The sequence below is a fragment of the Hippichthys cyanospilos genome, chromosome 20 (genome assembly GCF_059441005.1).
Source record: "Hippichthys cyanospilos isolate Australia breed blue-spotted pipefish chromosome 20, RoL_Hcya_1.0, whole genome shotgun sequence".
In the NCBI taxonomy this organism is placed as follows: domain Eukaryota; kingdom Metazoa; phylum Chordata; class Actinopteri; order Syngnathiformes; family Syngnathidae; genus Hippichthys; species Hippichthys cyanospilos.
Window position 1 is genome coordinate 1,826,696 of NC_142388.1, and position 21,827 is coordinate 1,848,522.

The 21,827-nt window shown below is 41.1% G+C and overlaps 1 protein-coding gene and 1 long non-coding RNA gene across 3 annotated transcripts in view; one reads left to right on the plus strand and one right to left on the minus strand.

Annotated features, from left to right (window-relative positions):
* LOC148406892 (exostosin-1) overlaps positions 1-21,827 on the plus strand; it is a 62,354-nt gene that overhangs the window by 11,000 nt on the left and 29,527 nt on the right. The window lies entirely within an intron of this gene.
* On the minus strand, positions 19,038-20,412 carry LOC148406893 (uncharacterized). Its single transcript, XR_015863837.1, has 4 exons — positions 20,275-20,412; positions 19,478-19,622; positions 19,352-19,391; positions 19,038-19,256 (listed from the first exon to the last, which is right to left on the minus strand). It is a non-coding gene; the product is annotated as an uncharacterized LOC148406893 (long non-coding RNA).

The window sequence follows — 21,827 nt, forward strand, 5'->3', positions numbered from 1 at the left end:
AATATTTAGTTCACAGTTGATTAGAATATAGGCTGACATTTTTTGCAGCGGTGTCATATATCGGTGGTTCTCAACCTTTTTTCAATTATGGACCCACTATATATATATATATATATATATATATATATATATATATATATATATATATATATATATATATATATATATATACAATACAAAACAATACTTTCAGCAATGTTGTGCGCACCCAATAAAAGTTAATACAGGCATACAACATTTTCAGCAGAGATTCTACAATGAAATTGAACAATAGGGTTGCTGGGTTTTCCAGTTAGTTTGCTCTTAATTTGAAAAGACAATTGCTCTGTTTCTGTCACGCCATTAAAAAGCTTTAAATGAGAACCGCTGCTGCAGGTCATTGTAAAATACATCGTTTTGGTGACAAACTTGTCAATTTAAGTTGTCAAATTATATAAATCTCCACAATGTTCTCTGCTGTTCATCAGCTTCACCGCCATAACACACACTTGTATTATCGTATTTTCTTTAATCATATTGGATGAGGACCAATTGTACATGTGAATTGGCACCGACCCTGCTTGCAGTGTTAGCACATCTAATGTGTCAGCAGTGTTCATATTAACGGTGCCATATGTGCTTTCTGCTGACCGAGGCTGACACTCTCGCACGCACACATTTATAGTATATTAACACGTATATACCCTGTCAAAACTAAACATAAACATAAAGCAGACTGTACGGTCAAGCAACAGACACGGATCACGTGGTGTTAGCGCTCAAGCCGTCGAGCGCTGGCAAGGCCTGGCCAGATGGTGCGGGCGGCTCGCTTAGTAAGCTGCAGAGCCATCCTACGGGAAAAAAAAAAAGATCATCTGTGTGCTCGTTTTGTCCTTTTCAAATCCTACTACAAAGCAGAGCTAACAATCCCATTCAGATTTGTGCCATGAATAATTCACATTAATGAAAAGAGCCAACAATGACTTTGGAAAGATTGTCACTTGCTTCATCTTACTCTCGGTGGTTTTCGTCCTTTTGTGGGACCCTGGTCCATGTTAGCGCTAATCTAACACAAACAATGAGGCACTTTTGATGAGTTTGTGTGTGTTAATTTGATAAAGTGCTTCACAGTTATTTTTTGCCAAGCCAAAACATTTTATGCCTTCTCACTCGCCGCGTTGACGATTAATAAGATCATTGTCGATAAAAATTTTGAAAATATATACCTAAAATGTATCCTGTTTAACATTAACAAAAGGAAAACGGCACGATAAATCAACAAATGTTAGCTTACTTTTTACAGGATTTATGCAGGTTGAAAAAAAGTTAATCAAAGTGAATGAAATAAGATATTAATAAGATAATATATAATAGGTGTAGGAAAGAAGTCCACAAATCAACACTGTAGCCATCTTGTGTTAAAACAAAGTGAAGCGGAGGCGTAAACTTTGAAAGTCTTGTTTTCTCCCATTTGATGCCCGTGTGCGTCCGTTTCGTTAAAGGGCCTCTCCGGCTGTGCTTTTGGGCTAGAAAATGGCCATCATTTGCATCCGCCACTCAAGGACGCGCAACGCATTAGCGCCGTGAGGTACGGCGCTTGACGGAGAAGCGCAGCGCCATCAACGTACAGAAGCGCAGACGACCTTGCGTCGTATTATTTTTTTCACGTATTATTGTGCGTGAAAAGACATGGCTGTTCCTCGATGACAATGAATCACTTTGAAGTCTATTTCAGCACGTATGTACGACATTTAACGTCCGAGTCGGCTTTTTCTGTGCGCGTTGTCCATTTGCGAGCAAATATAACATTTTCTCAGCACTTTAGCCACAGAAAACAAGCGCGTGCCAACACCATCGTTCTTAACAAGACTCCCCCGGCGATCGTTACTCGTAGAGAGCCTTTTAAAGGGGACATATTACGGAAGATTGACTTTTTAATTGCTTGTATACAAATAGTTGTGGCTCTAGAGTGCCTGCCCACCCATCAAGTGTGAAATTAAACAACTGAGTAAATCTGTTACGTGGCCATTTTGTTTGGGCGATGTGTCTGCGCCACATACGCACGAGACCAATGTTCTCCATCCTTTATTGAACCGGGACACGCGCTAGAAAATACCGCCGCACGCCAACAAGCAAACATGTTACAAAACCGGTCGGATTTAAAATTGCGCGTTGCTTCTCGTCACTTACCTTGCTTGAATATCAAAACAGAGGTACAAGATGGGGTCACGGATGTTATAATGATGTTTAACAAAGAGTAGACCCGGCTGTTCTTTTTTTACCTGTTGGGCGGAATAGCTCAAAAGCAATTAAGACAAGAACTATTCGTCCACACCTTGAACTCTCACCAACAGGTCAAATGTTGTTTAATTAATCTGAGCTGAGGGTGACGACAGGTCATCGCCTTGATGAAACATTTATAACGCGCGCAAACATGCACTCAGACAAACTGGAGTAGTTTCTATTCTTGCCTCCGGGATTTGTTTGCGATTCAGCAGCAATTTGAGCGTTGAGGTGGTGATTATTAATTACAACTTGTACGTGTGCGGGGGAGGTGAGGGGGTGGTTGGGTGTGCGTGCAAGACAAATGTCTGTTTTATTTCATCTCTTGTGGCGACTTGCATTTGTAAGCCTAATCAAATACAACGGCAGTAAATTTTGGTTATTTTTTTTTTTTGCACCAGAAAATTTGACGTTTAAATAGGGGTGTGTAAACTTTGTATAGGCTATATAAAGGTTTTGTGCTAGGTTATTTGGATATGCCATGGAGTTTCTCGAATGTGAAATAAGTCTGTCTGCTCAATAAAGCTTTGGAAACACCCCTTTTCATAAGTCAATATTACCGTTATGGTAGAAAACTGGTGGCGTTCCACATGGCTCAGTATTCAGTCCCCATAGTTTAATTTATATGGATGTTAAATTTGTCTGGCATAGAAAAAGGAGTTCAACAAGGCTTGTTGCTACTCTACATAAAAGTAAAAATTACTTGGAGTTCCGGTAGATATGTGGAGGTGTTTTTTGCGGGTAGTATATTTTGAATTTGAAGTATGACTTTTGGGCCGTTTTCCACCGCAGTTCCTCCAAGTCCGTCCTTGGACTTTGTTCCAGTCCACTTAGCGTCTCTGTTTACCTGTTGACATCATATCCTGCTTGTCTTCCTGACCGTATCTTCTTTCTTAAGTCCGTGCTCTTACGGGATTGACGTTTTAAAAGCAACTTCAGACTGTTTTGCATATATTCATTTTCACCGCTGGGTTTCTATTTCTTGCTTGATTTGTGCGCAACGCCCTAATGGGTTTGGCTGTCTTGTGTGTGTGCATATGTGTGTGTGCGTTGGTAAGTCTATATGTTGCTGATTTAGACGCGCCTCCGGTAGCTAATACGCCAGCTAATGGCTGAGATAATGATTGGTGCAAATGGGGCGGCCAAACTGAGGCTGTCGGTGACTGAAGCTCCACCACGTGGATCGTTCAACATGATCGGGATGGACGGCTCTCCTTGTAAGAACGGGTCTGTTTTGCTTTAATTCATCAAAGGACAAGAAGGAACAATGATAGTACAGTAAAGGGATTAATAAGCCTTTTTTATTTTTTTTTTTTAGGGTTAGGGTTATGTTTTTTTAAATACATACATTGTATAAGGACTTTTTTTTTCCCGTTGTCTTGCAAGCAAAACTTGAGCAATTTACTAAATTAATTTATCTCACAATAATCACAGGCATATATTCTAAGATGCAAAAAAAACTAAACAAATATTAGAACAGTTATACTGCCCCCTCTGGTCAGGTATAAACCAAGTTTAACTCCTTATATTTTGATTTTATGAAAGTACAGTCCCTAGAGTGCAATGAAAACACATCACACTGTTTAACATGTACCTGAAACAATACACAAACAATAATTCTGTAACAACGAAGTTCCCGGTTGCTTTTATGGGATGAACAGAAGGTGAGAGATAAGATTCTGCCAGACGAGCCTGGATGGGCAAGCGTCCGTTCCCAGCTGATAAACTGTCCCATTTAAGACGGCTAATAGCCCTTGATAGACCACGCCACTGCTCAAGCCGGGACTTTAGTTGCCCTGATCATTATTGTCCTTAACCGCTCAATTTCTGCCCAAGAAACTTTTTTACTCAACAACGGCGAGAGGTGAGGACAAATGGATGATTCGTGTCTGTAAAAACATGGCAAAAAATGATTAACTTCTTCCTCCTAATCACGTTATAAATATTAGTCTATGTAGTTGGATTAAAAATAATTAATCTGGAACCAGAACTGCAAAATCCAATACCATAACAAAAATGTAAATACAAAGCAAAATAACACTTATGTAGGTACTGCAATACCATGCTAGTTTTAAAACGCCTTAACACATTTACACATTTAACACAAATTTCAATAGATTTTTTTTTTCACTGTCTTATGACATAAAATCCAAATAAAACACAAACATCTTTTAGGTCAGTTGAATGCTTCGTGTCTGTTAAAACACAGCGAGAAGTGAAGGCTGGAAGGCTGACAAAACCTCCATTACCGATAATATCTCTTCATTGGGCTTTTTGTCCTCTTCTGCTACTTCACAGGAAATGGATGCGAGATTAAAAAAAAAGAAAGGCCCTTGTACCTTGTCATTTTCAGGACGGTGCCGTAATGAGAGGGAACAAAGGAACATGACATCGAGCGAGGGCGAGACGGGCGCGTCATGAATATTACACTGATAGCACTGGAAGCGACACAGCTGGGATCAACACACTGCTAAGCATTGCTGCTGTCACGCATTGTCGATGGAAAATGTCTCGATAAATCCGAATGTTATCTCTCGCCATATGCTATCACCGCGACGCCAACATCGGGTGTTGATATGGTGGCCTTACGATGGCTAAAATGTTTTATTAGGCCGAAGCGACCCCCTGGTTTACAGCGTCCCTGGCTTCCGTCTTTCGTGTTGCCACGTGGAATAATGAGTTTTTTCGTCCCCTCTTTATGGCATTTTCCCAGTTTTGTGACAAACAACTGTCATGACCCTAGGGGCTTGGCTGTATTTGTGTTGTTTTGACTCCATCTGCAGGCGTTTTTAGGTAATCGCACTTATTTTCTGTTGCCGTCAATGCATCCATGCAACGCGTCACTGCAATGCACTTGTTTCAAAATGGTTTCAAAAGGGTTAGCCATGGGTCCCAAGATTGCCAGTGATGTTAAAGAAGTAAGAAGATGATTTATATGGAAACCAAGCTGCAGATCATCAAGAAATACGAAGCTATCTTAGCCTAGGCTACCCTTACTAGGGAATATTGGAATAACACGCGCCACTCAAAGGTAAATAAATCATCTCCATAGTTTTCTGATTGTATACATGTATATTATATATACGTAGCACTTACTATACTATTTTGGTACCAATTTTTAATATGTGTGTACAATTTTGATGTCTTTACCTGGGGTTTTAAATGGATTAGTGAATGTTATATAATGTAATAATATTTTGCGTTTTTACATTCTTTTCAGAGTCAACGCATTCTTACTCGAATAAAACCTTGAACGAGGTGTGTCATAGTGAATAGATGATAAAGTGCTTTTTCATATCTTCATTTGGATATTACAAGTTTGCCCTACTTGACTTCCATGGATTTTATGGTAATAGATTAAATAGCATCATCGTTGGCTAGATTTCGACAATATCCATCCCGGTGTCTAATCAGGAGCATCTCGTTTAGTCTAATGAAAACCCGCCCAAGGGTCTAGAACTTAATTGGCCAGTGTTGATTTTGTTGTTGGTATGGAGTGCGTTAACGGCAAATCGATGCTCGGCGGTGGCACTTGGTTAAGGGCTATCGATAGGAATCTGCTTTGCTATGCTAACGGATGACGCCGAGCTTTGGGCAACCAAGCGGGAAAAAAATATGCTTTGAAAGGGGAAAAAAATGGGATTGCTTTCCATGACGAGAACAAAACAGGGATAAGCAAGAGTTGAGAGAGTAACAACTGGTATTTTGTTTTGTGTAATTTGTTCAACACCAATGTTTTTGATTCGGGGGGGGGTCGAGGCCCACGTTTATGGGCTTTGACTGTCTCGCTTGTCCCCAGTTGGCGTGGTTGTCGGGCGAGCGACCGCAACTGACAGCGGAGCGGCTCGGCGAGTCCCGGGACACCCTGCAAAAAGCACTCACACGCTCTTTTATTTACGCTGGCCGTATTATTAAGCAGCCTTCATGTTGAGTTAACGTAAAGTTCCGTCTGCTGCTCAGCTTTATTCCGGCCTGCAAGTAGATGGGAATTTGAAATGCAATGAAACCACTTCTTCCGCTGCTTCTCCGTCCTTTAGCTTGTTAAGCGCAGCCAGGAAATACTTGTAAAACCTGAGTGTGTACAAACTAACTTGTTCTTTTTTTGGGTTACGTTTTTTTTTTCTTAAACAGGTATTTGTACTTTCATTTTACATTTTCAAAATAATCTTGTTCCTTACTCAATGTTTGTGTAATTACAAGATATTTATATATATATATATATATATATATATATATATATATATATATATATATGGATAGATATATAGATGGATAGATATCAGGAAATACTTGATTTAGGCGTAACGTGATTTAGGCGTCAGGCCGCAACCCGGGGACATCTCTGATAGCTTTTGCATTTTTGCCGCACCGACGTTTCGAGCCCGACTGCGCCGCTTTCACTCATCCCGACAGACTCGGCAGTAAAGAAGCCGCCGCTGACAAGAGAGCCTTCCCCCAACCGGATAAAAAGGCTTCGGGAGCTAACAAGTTTATCTGGATGTTTGGATGTTTTGCCCTGCGGATATGCCGGCCGTCAAAAATGTCTCAGTGTGTGTCAGATTCGGATGACAGACGTGACAAATGCGGCAGGCCTCCGGTCAGGTCGGCACATTTTCAACAGAAATGTCTAATTTCTCTTTTTTAGAACGCCGGCTCTTGTATGTATTTACCGTCTTTTAGTATACGACATTAGGTCCATTATTTAAGTATTTCAAGGCTTTGAAACTCGAACCCAGGCTCCAAACTCTCACTTGTGATTTCATAAGATTATCAAAATTGAATGATTAACGAATATATGCTTTTGATCTCACCTAAAAAAATCCTAATTAAAATCCCTCCATTTTTTTTTCTTTTACACTGTTATTGTTGAAAAGATTGAGTCCCAAGTTAATGAATGGCGCTGTTTCCTTTTGTCAATCGCACCCAAATTGGAAAATAACAAATCCAAACTTGAAACTCTAACCTTGTCTTCAAACCCTAGCATTGGCTTGAAGCCCTACTTTAAAATCCCCAAATCTTGAGTAAAACCTTGACTCAGTGTAAAAACATAGCTGACGCTCACAGGATGAGCACATAACTGGCAAAAAAGTAGCTCCCCTGCGCGGAGCGCATGAATTGATGCTTGCGATGCTTGTTAAGCGCACCTGGAGACAAGATGTCCGCCGACCTGTCGTAATTGCCCGCCCATTTGGTGTCGGACTGCCCAAACTGTCAGATGGGCGGCCGGCCCTCGCAACTTCTATGCATTAAATTCTTTATTGTTTACTTTTTCTTTGAGAATTGCGGGCAGAAGTGTTGAACTCTTGTTGGCTAGTGATGCCCATTAAAGTGAGTTCTTGTATATATTTTAAACAAGAGTTTGAGGTACTAACTCTCAACCCCAACGACCACTTGTGTGGGGCCTCCTTCGAAACCGTCATTAGCAAATAAATCCATCGCTGGCGTTTTTACGGTCTTCATTTGCTCAAAAGATCTTTCCCTTGACTTATTTGTCCATCTTGCCGCGTTTTTCTCTCCGCATTACTTTTTTTTTTTTTCCTAAGATCGTTTCAAGAGGCGTCCAAAGCTGACAGCCTCATCGGAGAAAATATCCTTTCTGTGACATTGAGACGACTTGCCATTTGCAGGGACGCCTCTCGGTACTTGAGCCAAACGTTCTAAAAACAAAAAAAAGGCCAGCTAACCAGCGAGAGATTTTCCTACATATGTGGGATTAAAAAATGAATACATTGTTTGAAGCCAAGGTGGCCCAAGGGCAGTCAAATTATTGATTAAAATATGTTGTGTTTTTTCTCTGGGTTCATTTGTAACTGCTCAACGAGGGGTGCACAAGTTGTTATTGTGTCAAAGTGCATGTAGGTTTGTGGGTGCGTTTGTTTGTCTGCATGTGTGTGAGACTAAAGAGTTGGGAAGAGGGGGTCCAGATGACGGGATTATTCTCACATTCCTCGCATGCTGTCCAAACAATTGTTCCCCTTCTGCTCTGCCGCAGAAAATCACACATCGCTTGGCCCGCCAGCTAACTGCGCAGGAGATTTGGGAGTGCGTGCGTGTGTGCGCTTGTGCGAGTGTTTGTTTATGTAAGACTGAGTGTATGTTTCTGAATGTGTGTCTATTTTTATTTTTGTGTCTCTCTGTGTAGTCATGAATGTGTGTGAGAGTTTATATGTGTTTGTTTTTGTTTGCTTTGTTTCACACAATTTTGCCAGAACCAGTTGAGAGATTTGGTTGCCTTATTTTTAGTTCCTCTTCCCCTGAATCAAACAACTAAGACACAATATCCATTCATGTTCCGTTATTGCAGGCAAATTCAAATTGTCTCTAAAATATTACGATGTGAACTCTCGGAAAATGCACAGCTGTGAACGGAATGTCGTTTCAGGTCATAAAACATCATCCACATCATAAGTCTGACAGGAATAATACCTACTGTTTTTTAACTTTTTTTTTTTTTACCAAATAATTCCATCCAAATTTCTTTGTTAATATCTTAAATATTAATATACATTTCAGGCATTTAAATATTTAAAACAAAACAAAAAACAACTGAATTTGAGGTTGTTTCCAAAGTCTGAACCTGCGCTGTTGTTGAGTTTAAGGCCTCAATGTCTGCGCTGTGTTTCCAAGATCCTAATTAATTTGTACCCACTTTTCTTAATGCGAATAATAATAATAGCGAGCACATGCTGGCGCTAAGTGCGGTCTTGTTCAGTGCTTGAGTCCAGGTAGTAAAAGCGCGAGGCTGCAGGTAATTGATGGCGACGGAGTAAAGTTCATTAGGCTCGTGTGTGTGTGTGGGCTGCGGCTGGGGGTGCGAAGGAATACATTTCATTTCACAGCTCATTAACCTAATGGTGGCACCACTCTGCTCCCGGCCGCCTCCTCGGCTGATGATTTAATTTCTGAGGCGTGAAAGTCCACGTCGGCGGCTTGCTTAACGGCGCTCAAGTCCGACGCGAGGCGAGCTTTATCCACCGACGACATTAGCGCAAAACTCGTGATGAGGAGTTTACTTGTTGTAATTTTGGACCCAAAGGTAGACTAGTGGAAAAGCGAATGTCTTTATACAAAGTATATGAAAGTTAACGTCTTTAAATACCGTAATTCCCCAAATATAAGACTTACGTTTCATTCTAGAAGTGTAACTGTAACGGTACTAGCTAGAGGGTGGTCGTCAGCGCCTTTTCCACATTATTTTCAATAAAAGAAGCAAGCAGGCTGAACCAATGTTAGAGTCCATCCTTGTTCACACACAGAAATAATACTAAAATGGAGAGGATCATGTTAACTTATGACGTCTCCAGCAGTTCAACTGATTCAATTAAAAGTGGCAAGGTATGGACCCTGTGTGCACCGGTTAGAGAACAGGAAAAGCTATTCAATTTCATTCATTTATTAATTATTTGCAGAACTCAGAAATGGATGCAGAACACAAAAATATGACGTCATAACAGAGAGCAGGGCAGGATGCAGAACAAAAAAATAAATAAAAAAATGCAAGGTTAAACACAGCTTGATCTTAAATCCTCTGACCGATGCTCACTATCAAAACAAAGGTGACAAAATAAAAAGTCATAGCAACTGTCATCAACAAGGACACAAGCCAAAACACAGTCACAACCAGTCATAACTTAAGTTAATTCCTTTCAGGATGCAAATGTAATGCCAGGAACTTCATTTTGAAAAAACTGAAGCCTCCTGATTTGCGCGGCAACAATCGGGACAAACCGGGGCAAAAAAATTGTCTGATAGTAGAAGAGCAATTTTTTAGATTTAAAAAAAGAAAAGAAAAACAATTTTCCCACATCTTAAGGACTTCTTAGCCTAAATATGAGTTATGATGGCTTTAATTAAAATGACTCTTCCCCGTGTTACGCTCACGTGACCACTTGCTTTGTCATTGTAAATGTGGTTGGAACCCAATGACATTAGGAGGGTTTTATCCATCTGCTGGGGAGACGCATTAACCTTAAACTGATATTTAAATGTCACCGCGCGTGTGTATGCGTGTGTGCGTGTGTGTGTGTGCGCGGTCCGAGCATAATACAGAGAATGTAATTAGATGTGGCCCGAGCCTTTCCAGCGGCACACATCACATTAGATAGTCGTGAACACGCGACTAATTCGTGGGGGTCAGTGTTTCCAACAATTAAGTCCAATTACCAAACAGCGCCACCTCCACCTTGGCACTTACCCGCTTATGCCGCCCTCCCGCCTCCGTTTTTATGGCCTGGTTACCAAAATGTTGATCATTGTTGCTGTATATGTTGTTTTCAAGCCTGAATGTGCTGTAATGTGCGATTGTTTTGCATATGATTTGATATATAACTGAAAATGACATCTCATCTTTCTTTTGCAAACTTCACATGACCGAAAACCAAAAGAAAAAATCTGTTTAGAAAAGCCACCGATTGTGAATTATGAAAGCAAGATTTTTTTTTCTTTCTGCTAAATGCCTTAATAAATTAGATATCCCTTTGACAGTTTTGATGAATTGAACATGGTAGAATGTTTGTTCCTGTGATTGTGGTATAAAAAGCCTTATTTGTCTCTCAATACGTATTTCAAAATGTTCACAAATTGAATTGTCCTTTAATTCTATGATTTATTAACCCATTTAAAGAGTTGAAATTCATAAACTACTCTTTATAATCAAGCGTTGTAAAACTCCACCTCTATCTTCAGTTTGCGGGATCTACATGGCATTGTGTTGAATGCCTCATCTGTTGCAACATTGAACATTAATTGTTGAGAGAAATAAGATCAGTGCCTCCACACATATTCAAACATACATATTAATTTTCAAGTCTTTTATAATATGAGCAAATTTCTCAAAAGTCTCCTCGAAGTAGATTTTAGCTTTTCGTGGTGAATTCTTTTACAGTAGGTAACAGCACACCACTTTTTAACTTTACCTGTGCTGCACCCAGATGGCGCGTGTGTGTGTGTGTGTGTGTGTGTGTGTGTGTGTGTGTGTGTGTGTGTGTGTGTGTGTGTGTGTGTGTTGCTCAAAAGTGTGTACTCAGCAGGTTGGTGGCCTGCTGGCGGGCACCCAAAGGTTTGACAAATGGGATGTGACCCCACAGGTGGCGCATATTAGCAGAGCTTCCGCGGAGACCTCCGGTGCGCCGGTGCGCGTGCGCGTGTAAAACGTTTGCGCCGTATTTGTCCAGCTCGCTTTTGCCATTCCGGGAATGATTGGCAACCGCCGCGTACAATTATCCAGTCTTACTCGGGTCATTTGTCGGAAAATGCTTATTTAGTTTCTGCTTGAGTTCCTGTGAGATTTGTGAATTAGTAATCAGGCCCGCGCTTTGCACAAACAAGTCCGGTGGTCCCTCGAGATATGATTTTGATTCAGTATGCTCATATCTAAAAGCCTTGTATCTCAAGACGGGAGCCATGTTGAGAATGATTGATGGCGAGATGGACAGCCGGCTAGATTGATGATGTTCAAATAGACAGGCTCAAGGTTACACGTGCCCACGGGTTAACTTGACTTCATTTTTCCATTTCCTAGCCGTTTCATGTCTTCGGGGGTTTCGCCTCTCTTTCGCCCCCCCCCCCCCCGCACTTTTGTTTTCTTCGGCGCCGACGCCTGATTGGCCAATTCGGACCAGCAGATGTGTTGTTGTTCCCCTTACTCGCTGTCGCCGTTCTGTTTATTTCCATTTTGTCATTGACGGCATGCCCTCCGTCTTTACGTGTTGATGGATGGCCCTGTGAACCCCCCCCCCTCCCTGCAAGCTTGGCCCTATTAGACGCCTGCGTCCCATGTGTCTGTGCATTGCTACCGGACATTAGTCGTTATGAAAATAATTGAGATCTCAGCTTACTTTTCCTCAATACTTGGTTGCGATGTAATATGCGAGCCTTTTCTTTTGTTGATGATCCCCCTTCCCGTTTCATTTTTAACTCGTAATTTACTGTACGTCTCAAATATAAGACACTTTTTTTTTTTTTAAGTCGAGCCGAAAAGTATGGGCGTCTCCTTAAAAACGTAAAGATTTGATGTTGATCAGATGTGCATTTGAAATGGGCCATATTCTTTCTTGCAATAATTACCGTAACAGAAGGAATTAGAGGGCGCACCTCAGTTAGCTGTTAGCAGCTAGTGCCGGTTAAAGCTAACAGCATCTTACGTCAGCTGATGTTGTTGCGGCATTTTTTTTGATTAAAGATGTAAAGGTTATGATGTCTCTAGCTAATTAAGAGTGCCAAGGTATGCAGCAGTGCTCCAGTTAGAAAACATGGAAATGTTTTTCATTTGACTCATTTATTAATTGTGGTGTTTTGGCACATACACACAATCGTAAGCTTGGTGGAACGCGGATGGTGCGCGACTTTTTTTTTTGACAAAATGAACTCGAGCTGCATCGTGAGGAAGTGCTTCGAGCGCGTTACGCTGGCTGCGTTCACTGACCGCTCACAATGTGGGAAATCTGAAAGACAATTTTGGAAAAATTTAGGAAAATATTTAGGAAAATATGAAGATGAGATTTATTCTGTTTTACTTTCGTTTTTACACTGTTGCCAAACTGTCTTATACAGGGTAATGTAAAAGATAGCAGAATTTGACCCTAAAATTAAGGATGTGTCCAATAGAAAGGCGTGTCCTATATTCTGGGAATTACGGTAATCAGTATCAAATTTTTGATACGTATATGTTTTGGTTTTACACTCATCCATCCATTTTCCAGAGCCGCTTATCCTCAAACGGGTCGCAAGCTGGATCAAGATCGATTTGATCTCGGGTCCCTGAACTGCGAGGCGGACGTGCCAACCGCTGCGCCACCGAGCCGGCCGGGTTCACACTAAACTCAATTTGTAAAGCGCTTCAACTATTGCTTTCCAAAGTCAAACGTTTCATCCGAGTGGTCGTATTCATGCATTTCAGACATGGGCTGTACAGTTAATAAAAGTTCAATCAGGCATGGGAATCCTTCTTTCCCATCAGGGTCCAATGTTTGATCTCCAAGCTCTCCGAGGTTCAATTAAATCTCCAGGAATGCTTCTTGAAAATATTTCGGCTGCTTCAAAACTTTGAGGGTGTTTCTTGAGGAAGGTGACTCATCAATTTCCCTCCTAAATCTTCATTTCTCATCTTCTGAGGCCGGCGGAGCGATGTAATGTGATCATCATCTCAATCAGCGGGGAGCGAAAATAAATGAAATGGGCTTTATGAATTGAATATGAGCACGAGGACTGGCGCTGGGTCAATTATCTGCCGCCGCGCTCCGATTAGCAGAAATAATCACTGCAAAGAGCGAGAAAATGGCCAAAGACGAAGGTGCGAGTAAAATCGAAACCTTGAAACAGCTGTTGCTGTTGAGATGTTAACAAATCATCATGATTTTATTTCTTCTCTTCACTAAAATTAGTTTAAATCAGTGTTTTTCACCAATTTTAAATCAGTGTTTTCCACGGCTATTAAGATTTTCTTAGAGGAATCCCTTATTTTTGTATTTTCACCAAAGAAAAAAAATATTTCATCCTTTTATGTTGGTTGCTTCCCGGTGGCCATGTTGCACACACCTGGAGCCGCATTGTTTTAATCGTAATCGTAATTGTGATCAGTCACGTTAGTGTTTCCTTTTTTATAGCGTATTCAAGCTTAAACAAGTGGCCGATATTGGCGCTTTTAAAATCTGCAACGATTGGTTGTTTGTATTTTTATTTTGTAAACCAACATGACATTACAACGTGATTCAAAATGAATGACATTTTTTTTTGTTGTAAAGTAGCCCAAAATACTATTTTTTTTAATTTGTATTTTAAATTAACTGTTTGAAAAATCTTTTTTTTTTTTTCTGTACCAAATATCACAATCGGCATCGGCCTAAAAAAAATCATATTGTTTGTGCCTTAGTTGTTGGGTTTTCCCGGGACACAGGAACATATTAATACCCTTCCCATTCATTTCAATGGGGAAAGATGATTTGACAAAAAAAGTGTTAAAAAGTTATCAAGACACATGGTTGTATCCACCTGTGTGCTTGTTCCCGTAGTAATATTGCGCTCCCAAGAGCTCCCGTTCTACTTTTTCCTCCTACCAACGACTGTTTTTTTTTTCCCCTGCTCAGACAGTGCTAGCCGAATGTCTGCGTGATGGATCGTCCCTATATTCTCCGCTCGCGTGTCTCCTCCAGGCACTGCAGCTCGGAATATAATTGAAAACGCCCTTTGTTTCCTGGCTTTTCTTTTATGGAGTGCTCCTTCTCCCTACGCTTCCCGTGCAAGAACGAATACTCCAGTCACTCGACTTGACTCCCGTCAGACTTAAGTCACCAATTTTGAAGACTTGAGACGTCCCACTTCACTTTTGTTTTCACAAAGTTCCAGCACTTACGGTTTTGAAAAATAGATGTGATGCATTTTCACAAAACGACATTGGTTTTGAGTAATTGACGGAAATATGTTGACAGATGTCCATTTTGGAATCTCTACAAAAACAACCTCCTTAGGGTCTCGACTTTCATTTCCCGGCAGACAGATTCAAGTGAAAAAAAGCTTTCAAAGTGGGTGAAAATAGGGGATCACTAGACGACGCATGCATTGAATGATGGATTTGCCAAAGCTTGAAATATTTTTCTCAAAACTGGTTTTGAACTTGGAAATATTTAAATTACTATTGTTCACCCTTGTTTTAATCTACTTCCATTTATGAAACGTCTTTTTAAAGAGAATTGAGGGTAAAATTAGAATATAGAAATACATTCTTCAAATTCCCCCCTTCCATTAATATTGTGGTTATTTTTTGATGTTGTTTTCTACGTCAAGTTCCTCATTCTACGGGGTTTATTTTAACAGACACAAAGTTTTCTTCAAGCCTCGGCAGTTTTTGAGAACAAATTGGCAAGGCGGGGCTAGGAAAAAAACCCTGAAAAACTCAGCAATCGACTTTGTTCACGTGGGGCAAAAGACGTCCCGGGGAGAGAGGGCTCGTCATCTGTCTTCATTCATCTTGGCGGCGCTCGTGTTAGCGCTCAATTATCCCGTCGCCGTTTGTCTCCATCGGGCTGGAGAGATTTTTCAACGGGCAGAGGGGGGGGCTGAGTGATGGGTACGAAACACAAGCAGACACATAGAAATAGGGAAAAATCAAGGAAGACTTGCTTAATGCGGTGGTGCCTTGAGATAAGTTTAGTTTGTTATGTCACCATGCTTGTAGCTCAAAGCATCGTGCGACACTTAAATTCATAGAGATGCTACCGATCCATTCCAGCCTCTCAAAAATACTAAAAATATGTTGTGACGTTTTTATTTAAAAAAAATAGGACTTCATTGTGTTTTCTTTATAAAAACATGCCATGATGACTAAATAAATGCAATTTAAAGACGTTAAGTAAAGCTCCAGTGTTATTAGTCGTTCCTCGCAGAGGATAAAGAAAATATTTTGCATCGTTCGTTAAAATAGCCGCCGCAATGCCGTCACACTAATGCTCTTGGTTAGCCTATCTATACGGCGTCATGTTGGAACAGCGTGCCCAGTTACCATCTTCTCCGATGTTTGACAGCGGCGGAAGGGTGAGACGACATCCCCCCTCCCCGCAGGCTAGGGAAAGACTCCCGTTTCCCTGCGTTCAGCAGACCCGATCGCTTTACATGGGCATCTAGCTTAGATACGGCAGGTAGGCGACCTGCCGCAGTTTGCCCGCCCGTCATCGTTTCACATTGATTTCCTTTCTGCTGCCAACAGACTCCCTGCGAGCGAGGAAGATGAATAATTCACGGGACGCCGCCGGCTGCATTGGTAAATAAATACTTAACTAATATTGGCCCGCCGCAAACCGCGGGTCTCCGTTTACTGTGACGCCAGCCCGGAGGGCAGACGCTGCGCCCAACATAAATATGGCGCGTGTATAAACACCCGCAACCGTGGTTAAATTTGCAGCGTATGGAACCGCCGTGCTCCGTTTTAAGCTTCAGCTGTTTTAAGATTTTGGAAAACATGATTCAAAATCATGTTATAATAATTACATATATATATATATATATATATATATATATATATACTCCTACTGGATTTACTTTCCGTTGGCATTTCCTCAATGCATTCAAGATCTAATACTGAAAGGTCATTAAAAGGTCATTTCAAAATGAGACCCAAATACAAATACAGGCTAATCTTCTATTATGTATTCATATGTTTACTATATTTGCAACTCCAAGAGTCACATGACTTTCCTACTACTCGTCAATTGAGATTCAATTGGTAGCTCTACGTGCAACTGCATTTCAAACCTTTAGGGACTCTACTCTTGTTTTTACATCTATTTTAGAAAAGACAGCAAATGAGTCACTCTGACTAATAACAGAGTTGGGCCGAGCTAGTGGCTTTCAAAAACTGCCACAAAGAAACGCGGCGATGCACATAAGCACGCCCGAGAATATTTCACTTCCATTCAGTAGCCAGACGCGATAATTGCGGGTTGTAAAGGCAAATGGATTGTTGGTCGGGGAAAAAAAGGAAAAGACAAGAGAGGACGTTGAATGACGGCGCGTTCATTAGCACCGACTTATTGTTCTCGTTTTGTCGGGTCCCGCACGGCCGGCGTGACGGAGGGCGACACGCCCCCGTCGTTGTTAGCGTTTGATTTATCGAAAGTGCCATTACTGCACATTTGATTGGCAGTGGACGTATGCGCTCGCGATGAAGAGCAAATCTTCGAGCTCACCATTTTATGTCTCGCTCTTCTTTGTACACTTCTACAAGAGCGCTTCGAAAACAACTCGGAAGCTTTTTCTCCGGAAATGATCAGGGGCGTCGTGATTTTTCACTTCCGATATGACGACGATGTTGCAGCCGAAAATAGTGTCCGAGCCCCTTAAAAATGACTGTAATTCCTTGTGTGGAGGACGCACCCTTAATTTTGGGGTCAAATTCTGGTATTTTCTTTTACCGCGTGTCGGATGCACCAAGAGTTGTTCCTTGTGTTTCGGATTTCCAGAAGTTGTAGCTTGAGTTCATTTTTGCCAGAACGACCCAAAGTTGCGCACCATCAAAAGACCACGATTGATAAACAGGTCAACTTGAATACATTTTAGCGTTCTGTAACTTCCGGCTGCATAACTTTGCCACTCTTAATTGGATCAGCTGGAAACATCGTAGCTTTTACATGATGCTTCGTAATATTCCTTTGATAGGAACGGACTCGAACGCTGGTTCAGTCTGCTCGCTTCTTTCATTGAAAATAGTGCTCTAATAACCTAAGCTAACACAATCTGTTGTTAGCTGCAACAGGCAGTGGCTGCTAACAGCCAAGTGACATCCGCCCTCTAGCGCGTACCATTTTTGTACTCCTGCCAGTATGAAAATGTACATCTGTGCTTCAAAACTTGGCAAATGTGGCTGACACGTCAATCTTCCTCAAAGGGTGTCAAAAATTAAAATCTTTAAGTTAGCGCTTGTCGGATGCACCCATACTTTTGCCCTTCATTTTTGGGAGAAAAAGTATACCATATTTGGAGAATTACGGTACCTCTTCACCCTTACTCCTTAGCGCTTACCGCTAACGCGAAACCAAACAGCATATATTGCAGCCAAGCCCAGCGGGAATTTGTCACGCCATCAAGATTACTCACTCCAGGCCTGTTGCAAGTGTACCTAATGAAATGTCCACCGGGTGTCATTTCCAGTGTGTATTAACGCATCCCGACAGTGTTGCGGTTTACGGGATATCTCTGTGATGAAAGTTCATCAACCCGAAGATTATTAGTATCATAAATATCACACCCGACGCACTTATGTAAACTGAGGAAGTGCCCAATCGGGTTACCTGACGCTCCAATGTGGCGAAATTATATCGACGGAACTTTGACACGCCTACGGCCCCCCCCCGCGTAAGTGCATGTGTGATTATAGCGGTGGAGGGGCCGCGTCGACACCGCCGCCGGCGTTTGTGTCGATAAAGAGATCTCCGCTTACACGCGCACCCGTCTTTAACCTTGATTCTGGTGTGTGTGTGTGTGTGTGTGTGTTGCCTCGTCTATTATTTATTACTCAGTCTGTTTGCGTGCGTGCGTGCGTGTGTGTGTGTGTCCAACAAGCGCTTCTCGGTAAACAACCGCTGCCGATGACACGAGTGACCCTCACATTAAACCGAGCCCACTCCGACTCGCCACCGCCACCGGGATCCGACTATTCTCTCATTTCCAATCGATTTGTTTCTAGCCCAGCGCACAAAGCAAATGTTACTTCCTCCTGGCTCAATGCTTGTTTGTTTTATTGTGTTTGGAGTGGCGGTGAGAGCGGGCGGCTGCCGCCCTGTCGTCACATGTTTTTTTCCGACTCTTGGTAAAGCGTATGCTTGAAAAGGCGAGACGGATGTTGTTTTATTTCGTGATCGTAACAGATATCGTAATAATCACATGCGCATATTCTTTGTCCTCTCCAGAGAATGACTAATATTAATGCCTTACTGATGAGCTGAGAAAACGAGAAGACACTTTGCGTCATCTTAATATTCGCATAACTTCGCCAAATGTCCACAGCTCAATGCTAACACGTAATGGGAAATACCATATGCGAGCTAACAATTATTTGTGATCTTGAAGCATTCAAGAGTGGATATTTGAGTATGGTGATTACCCTTTCCAAAAATTTAAAAATTACTGGCGATTCAGGTGTTTATTGGGTTTTAATTGTTAGGAACGCATTAATGGCATTTGACAAAAATGGTTGCTTCTGTGGCTTTAATGTCTTCAGATATTTTGGGGTAGTTCTCGAAGGAACAAAATAATCAGCCAAATTTCTCTTTTTCATATTTGCTTTATTCGGCAGGGCATTGATGAGCTTCAAGAAGCTTGCGATAAAACCTAAGCGTTTCCAGCGGCGTCCAGCTTTGTGTCGAGCGCGATTTTGCTAGCGCCGTGTGTAAATTTTTCTTTTGCAGAATGGGCCACGTGGTAAATTTGCATCTTGCGTTCAGTCCTCTACAATGATAGGCAGATATTGCTGTTGAGGCGGGTACTGCTTCTGTTGTCGATTCTCCCTGGTTGGGGAAAGATAAAGACGGTGAGGATTGTTTTCTACTTAAATTAAACTTCGTAGTTATTACGGGTTGCATCGCACAAGTCATTTCCTTACCAAGCAAATCTCCTTTGCTCGTGGACCTGTTGTCTATGTGCTAAAAATAAATAAATAGATGATTTAGAATCCTGTCACGATACGCTGTATAAATCAATGTATCTGAAGAATAAACCCGAGATTTACCTCGCCATGCGTCACGCACCCTTAATGCGGTTTTGGCACCTTTCCAAAGATTTTTGAGGAAACACTCGGCGGGTTCGGCCATGAGCGTCACCAGCGACAGCACCAAGAAGAGCATCGCCAGCTTCATCGCCACAAAACCGCACCGCTAGATAAAAGTCGGAAGAACAGGCGGATTCCAATATCAATCCGTGGAAGAAAGTGGATATCAAAAGTTCACACACCCCTTTTCAAATGCCAGCTTTTTATAATATCAAGCTTTGAGGTGAAATAAGTCATTTCAAATTCAAGTAAAATTAAGAAGCGTATTGTGACTTCAAGAATAGTTTATTTGCAAAAGTATGCGCACCCTCTTTTAATTAGGATGCGGCAGCGGTTGAGGGATTTATTCAATCCCATTCAAACTCATGTTAAGACCATACCATTCCCGCCATCATTTAAAATGCCTCGGATTCATTAATCCCAGATGGATTTCAAATGTTCTAGTAGGATTTTCCTTTTGCCCCCTGAACATTTTGCGCTAATAATCACATTCAAATTGTTCAGAATGTCTTCCGCATCACTGAATGACCTTAAAATAAAATTTTAAAAAATGCTGAGGTTTAGCGAAAAAAGTAAAAACCATAAAAATACAGGAAACCATCACAGACAGAAACCTGTATTTACACAGGGGTGTGTACATTTTTTTATATTCACTGCTCATGTCAGTCGCAATACTATCAGCATTAGTGAAAACTATCAGATAAAATACGAGTAATTTTTGATAAGCGGCAATGTTAGTTCACACATTTTCACCTTACCTTCCGACTGAATGATGAAAGCGAAGTGGATCAAGTCAAAGTGACTTTTGACATCTTCTGTCTGTCTCTCGTTTAAATAGGCGGACGTTTGTCCTTGCTTCTCTTGACTTTTCCTGTTCAACTTGCCGACGCCCAACTAACATCTCACCCCCATGTTTATCAAACATCAGCACGTTGATGCTTGAGAATTGGCGGCTGGGGGAAGGAAGTCAAATTTGGTGACCCGGCTAGTGTATCTTTCCAATTGAGGTTGTGTAATTGCTACGTATAAGAATGATTACCTGCATTTTTACCATCTGTCTTTTGCACAACACCAAATCCTTCACTGGGACTATTGCATTAAAAAAAAATGGTTTTAAGAGGATCGTTTGCAAAAGTTAACCTTCAAATAAGTCACTTATGGAAAGCCAGTGCACTGCAAATTTTCTAAAATAATTTACACACCTAAAATACAGTCCACCTTTTTACATTTTTAAAGTGCGTTATATGTAAGCATTTCTGAAGGTAATTTAAAAAAATAAAACGTTTTAACCTTCCACTACGTGGGTATTTGATTATTTTTTTCACGTATTTTTTCAAAGTAATTTCTTACAAATAGTTCCGACTGAAAGGACAAATATGAAGCATCGCGAGGATTTTAAAAACTAATATTTTTTTAAGATTAAATTCGGCCATTTTAATCTTAACAAAAGCTAATAATTGAAAAAAATCATGAGTCGAATTTGTCTTTTCATGTTTGCTTTATTCAGCAGGGCGGACAGGATATTTGCAGTAAAATGAAAGATTTTTAGCAATGACAAGCGTTGAGCTGAACTTTTTTTTTTTTTTCCTAACGAGCTGAATGAATTTTCATTTTGCAGCGTGTGCCTCATCGTCATCTTGCATTCAGTCCTCGACAATGATCGGCATGTATTGCTGTTGGGGCGGGTATGCGTTCAGTTGGGTCTCCCTATTTGGAGAAAGAGACATTAGGTGAGGATTGTTTTTTTTTTTTACCAAAATGTATCATTGAATATTATGAATTTATTGCACTAGTTGAGTTTGCGTTACACAAGTGATTTGCTTACCAGGCAAGTCTCTTTTGCTCGCGAGCATGTTCCCGGTGAGCTAAAAAAATAAAAAATCATAATGATAAGAAGAAAAAATGTCGAAGTTGGGCAGGGTATGCCTTTGCATATCAAAATGTTTCAAGAATTAAGGAGATGTTTACCTCGCCATGCCGCGTGAGCTCCTCTGAACGCCGCCTTGGCGCCGCCCCAGAGATTTTTCAAAAAACACTCGCCCGGCTCGGCCGTGAGCATCACCAGCGACAACACCAGGAAGAGCGTCGCTAACTTCATTTTGACCAAAAAAAACACTGCAAAAGTCGTCAATAAGACAAAGGAACAAATAATGTCAGCGGATTTCAATCTGGAAACAAAACTAGATAATATCTAAAAATAAATGACAAAAGTCTACCCTGTTCAAATGCCAGGTTTTTTTTTTTTTAATCAAGTACATTTAAATGCACACTTGATGTAGTTGTGCAAGTGTGCACACCCTCTTCAAACCAC